The following is a 6000-nucleotide window of genomic DNA, read 5'->3' as shown; positions in this document are numbered from 1 at the left end:
TTCTTGACCCAAAAGAGCAGTGTTACCGAATGTATAATCATCAACGGTTTTTCCTGACTCTTGTAACTTCCTTTTCTGGTTCAACTCCCTTTCGTAGGTTAGGAGTCGACCGTGGAGTTGGGTCAACGTCAGATCCTTGAACTCAGGTGAGTTTCGGGTGACAAAAGCTATGGTGTCCCATTTTTCTGGCAGTGACCTGAGGAACCTGCTATTTTGAGTTGAGTTTGTAAAAGTGGTTTTAACAAGCCTCAGTTCACTGATGAGACAACTGAAACGCTCAAATTGTTGCGTCAGTGATTCACCTTTAACATGACAAAATGTTTCATACTGTTGGTTCAGGATTTCCCTATTGTTTTCTATGACTTCTTCGGTTCCCCCAAACTGTTCCATAAGCGCGTCCCATAACTCTTTGGCACTGTTACAGTGTAACAGTCCAGCATATATTTCATTGGGCAGCGCTGATGCTATGATACTAAATGCTTTAGCATCTAGTTCGATTTTTTGAAAGTCGGTTTCGGTATAATTTTCAACTGGTTTTGGAGCGTTCTTTTTAGCATCTTCAGCGCTTGGCACTGTAGGAACATAGGGACCAAAGACGACAGACCTCCAACAACCTGTGCTTTGTTGAGCGAGGATGTGACCCATCCTCCTCTGCCAGATGTTGTACTCATTTCTTTTTAGCATAGGTGGTTTAAAGAGAGAGCCGATGTTGTTTTTATCATCCTGAGATTGTGACGTCATTCTTGTTGTTTTACAGACACTGAGAAATCAACTATAATGGTGATTAATCCTTGCTCTGTTTTTCAACAAACGAACAAACGATCAGTATCAACTGTTATGAGCTGAACTATTTACGTCAAAATGATTGTTAAATCAAATTTGATTGTCCAAGCTCTGATACCAATTGTTGGATCTGAGTTTGTTTCTGATTGTATTTTGTGTTTGTAATTAAAGTGAAAATGGATGAGTGTGCAGCGGAATTAAGATGAAAACAAACTTTGCATACAATCAAACGAGAGTAATACTTTGATCAAACATCTTTACACAATGAATCGGAAGATTGAATTTATTTCAATAATGATTACAATGATTGATGAATGAATGCAAACTCCCCCTCAGCCAGAGCTCAGTTGTTTGTTCGTGCAAAGAAGACGATTGTGCAAAAGAGCTAATAGAACAGTACAAAGTACTGATCTATTTATAGGCACGTGCAAACTACTGAGCATCTTAGCTGACGTCACCATGAAAGTGACATCTAACCTCCTAACAAACTCTAACCTCTGATCTATACAAACACTGCTATGTTAACTACTGCTATTACATTTCATTACAAATATACTATAGATCAGCTGCTGCAACCTTCCACTGTTGTGAACCCAGCAGCACTTGTCTGGATCAGCAGTGCTTGACTCAAAGCAGTAGATTGAATCAGTAGGGCTTTAGTCTTTCATCAGGTCTTTACTTGAGCAGCAGTTGTAGGTCAGCATTTAGCAAGATCAGCGGATAGGAGGTCAGCAGATGTTGTAATCACTTTCAAGGGGAGAGATTTGTATAAAGACATCTGCTTATTCTGGATCCACTGCTCTGATCCAGTTTTGGCTTTAATTATCTGTTCCTCTGATAGGGTTCAATCCCAACATGTTCGTTATACATTTAGGGCCCGATGTAGAAACCGAGTCAAGATTAACAGACACGCCACAAGTATAGGCCCACAAGAGAGTGAGATACTGTTTCCCTTATGCAACTGTCAGGTGTACGCCTACACCCCGTGCATAAGACGTGGCCATTTTATAATACAATGATGCCAAGGATATCCGGGACATGGTCATTAACCCCCAAAGGCTTTTATTTCAAACAATACAGATTAAAGCGGGTTACCTCAATAATTTAATCACAATACGATCAAACATTCAATACCCGACCAAGCCGTATTATTATAATACCGTATCCCAAGCCCGTATAGGGAAAATAAGTTAAGAGTATTTACCTGAGCTTAAAATGCAATCTATACTCAGTCGTATATCCTAATCAGCAAGGACAAGTACTTCTACTGGGGCTCTTAATCTGGAACGAAGGTTTTTATTAACCTATTAGATTCCTAATGGGTCTTGTTTAAGTATTAACTTAGACCGGTTAGTTTTAAGGAAAGGTTTACGGTTCAAAGGCAAGATTAAGCGAAGACCGGATTAGAATGTGGTTTAGTCCCAACAAGTTTGAATACTTGTTTAATATGGGTAAACTAAATACATTCTGGATTTTGAGATAAAAATGATATGATTTGACCCGTTTCGGCTAATTTATGCAAACTAGTTACATAAGCCGATCCGAACGCGAAAAATGCGTAACGGGTAACCAAATGAGTTATGAACAGGTTTCCTAAGTTAATATGCCTTAAATATATTGTGATATCAGTAGGATACCTTCCATTATGCCCAAAACGAATTAAGGACCAATTTTTGCCCCGAAGGGGTATTTTGGTCATTTTAGAGGTTATAAAAGAGATTAAATATTATTCTGAGTTACAGGTCTGATTTAATTAGTAAATATACTTAATTTAATAGGTTATAATAGTAGGGTATCATATATATGTGAAATTTATTAATTATAACCATATTATGCACCGTAGGCATTTTGGTAATTTCACATAGGCTTAAAAGGTCAAAACTTGAAACCTGAGTTTAAAACTTTTCCTTACTGTTAAAATGTAAAAATTTACTGAATATATCAGTAGGTATCAACCGATATGTGTTTAAAATAGTTTTGATACATACTATGCTTAAAAAAACGCTTAAAAAGGCGATTTAGAGCCATTTTCGGGTTTTCACAGAAAAGCTGATATTTTTATTATTCCAGAAGGCTCAAAATATTTTATTTATCATATTAGATTAGTAGAAAAAGGTTTGGGGTCAAAAGGATTTGTAAAACTCATTTTATAGCCCAAAAGGGCAAAACCGGCAATTACCGAATTATAGCTAGAACCCTATGTTATGCTCAGCCTAAAAATAAATAAAAATCTTTAAAAATCTCAAAATATTATTTTATATCAGTAGGTAAAAAGTTCGGTTTCAAAAATTAGGTTTAGATAGGCTTTATGCTAATTATGCCGTTAAATAAATAAAAGGCTTTCTAATTACGTTATTGAGCATAACTCCTATTCTAGACCTCAAACTGATGTCAAATTTTAGGGACACGTTTATAAATCAGTAGTGAAGGTTTCTATTCTTTCACTTTTTCAAAAATTACATTTTAAGGTAAAAAGGGCATAACAGTCAACAATTCGGCATATAACGGAAACTTGCAAATGAATAAGATAACAAAGGATTCAAGTTGTATAACCTCAGAGGGTTATACTAACCTATAACATGGTCCTACAGGAATCCTAAGGCATATCTAAACTAAGCTAATTCGGGTCAGAACTGAAAGTCAAAGCAAAAGTCAACTTTTGCGACTTTCGGTTCCGAACCGGGTCTATACTTAGAATTGTCGGGTTGAATCATGCTTAAACATGTTCAACTAATATTTACCAAGTTATTAAAGTGACAAAACTGATTTTTATGACTTTTACATTAGTAGTTACGAATTTATTTAAAACTAACCCGTTTGACTTTTATTTGACCCGACAATTTAACTACGTAAACGTGGTAATTAGGAGGCGCCCTTTTGAGGGTTAATCGCCTACCTAATGACGGTCACGTAGCCATGTTCGTTGCGAACCATGGCTTAGCCGTTTAAAATTCAAAGCGTTTATCGAAACGCTTGACTTTTCGGCTATAAACGCTAAACGATTAAACTAAGCACAAAAGGGGACTTACAAAGATCCAAGGGACTGAATGGAGGTTCCCACAAGCTTAGGATCCTCCTTGAATCAGAGAACAAGATCAGAATGAAGGAATTGGTGTGAAAACAATTGAAATGCCATTTCTATTTATAGTTTTCGGGATTGCACGGGATCGCTACACGTGTCGGGAGGTTATAATCAGATCATGACATGTGTAAAGAGGTCTTAAATTACTGTGGGCAGCCCCTAGATTGAAGAATGTGAGTACAGAAACCTGGAATCAACAAAACCAGCAATAGAATTGGTTTTCTGCAACTGTACAGATCTCGCAGCCCGCGTAAGGGTCTGTGTGACCTTACGCGCCTCGCCTGACAGTCCAGTCCAGCAACGACAGTTTCATATATGGCAGAAATGGTCCCTGTGAGCCCTTATGGTCACTTTAGGCACGTTCAAGGCCCATTAACATCATTTTAAGGCCCCACTATGATGTTTAAACATAGGGGACATGAGACATGCTCAAAAACATGTCGGATGTCGTTTTGTTTGGCCGTACGGTCATGTTGTGCGTCGAATTACGACGAAACACGGACGGACGCTAAAAATGGTCCAAATGATGCGACGAGTGGAATTTTATCATACCACACACTAAAATAAAATATTTTAGTGCTTACATAAATTTTTGGGTGTCCGGGGATATCCAGAATGCGAGATATGCGCGAAAGCGCAAACTTGTGCACTTTTTGACACTTTTAGTCCCAGCATGACATAAAAGTTTATTTTTGTGCACCAATCACCTCTAAGCCTATATCTAAGCTATATGAAGGATAAATAGGGTATGTTTAACTCATGGTCATATTTCGGAAGGTCCGATTCTATATGAATCGACATATTTTCACATTTTGACGCAATTAGTCCCTTAATTGCGCAAAGTAGCGCGAAATGCCGTTTAATGATATCTAAGCCTTCCATGGCCCATAATAATCATTCCCAAGCATATATTTAAATATTACTAAGCTCCCATTTGCTTAAATGGTCACCGAATGGTGTAGATTCAAAAGTTGACGCTTTAGGCCCCTCTATTACTTAAACTTGCGCATCTCATCATTTATTAGCATTGAAGCCTCATCTAATCCATATTAGGCATCCTTGAAAGTATTATAAAACATCATGATGCTTCGGGTTCGCTAAAAGATCATTCAGAGGTATAATTAAACATATTGACACTTTTAGTCCCTCTAACTTGCAAAGTTGCGCGTAACTTTACTTATAGGCATAAAAACCTTAGACAGCCATTATTTGGCGTTCCTGAGATAATTAAATATTATGAAGCTCCCGGGTTGTTAAAAGCTCACTCAGAGGTAAGAATTAACATGTTGACACTTTTAACCCTTTATTGCGCAAACTTTCAATTAATTACGCAAACGGCTACATTTAATCATTAAGTGGCACATTTGTGGTTATAAACATCGTAAGAGGCTATTTAGAAACTTATTCTAGGTATGCCAACACTTTCAGTCCTTTCATAATCAAAGTTTTTCGATTTTTCGAAAAATTAGTCCCTAAATTTCAATGTTTGACTTCATTAGGGTTTATTACACGTGTCAATACTTCATTGGACGTGATTTTACGAGGTGTTACACAAATGCTACAACAAAAACTTCAAAAGTCAAACCATCATACACAAACACATCCTTCTCAAAGGAAGAAACAATCCACTCGAACAGCCATCCGATCGGCCTACCGAACGACCGGACAGCTGTCCGAACGGTCAGCCGTTAGATCAGACTACTGTCCGATCGACCAGCTGTCCGACCCTCCAACACTTGTTTTTCGTTTTACGCGTTGCTTATCGTTATACTATCAAACTATTCAGGCTAACCCTACTCTCAAGTGCTCCCTTAAATCCATCAATCGTTGTGAGTATACTCGAACCCTTTTTGCTTTAGCACTTTTGGGTGTTACATACGTTACTATTAAAAATCACAATCGAACACACTACTCAATTACTTTAAGCGCTAACCGATACCGCATGTATTACGTGACTAAATGAATGCTTGTTGTTATGTTTACACATGGAATGCTGTCTACCTGCCTTAACGACGATAGTACTATAGTTTGGACTCAGCACCCATTCACACGGGGGTTGTTAAGGACAATTACTTGCATGGATTACGGTGGTAATCATGTATTGAGAACTGCCTCGGGCAGTCAACCCACAGTCA

Source organism: Helianthus annuus, chromosome 14 (assembly GCF_002127325.2).
Source record: "Helianthus annuus cultivar XRQ/B chromosome 14, HanXRQr2.0-SUNRISE, whole genome shotgun sequence".
Taxonomy (NCBI): domain Eukaryota; kingdom Viridiplantae; phylum Streptophyta; class Magnoliopsida; order Asterales; family Asteraceae; genus Helianthus; species Helianthus annuus.
This window is presented reverse-complemented; position numbering follows the sequence as displayed.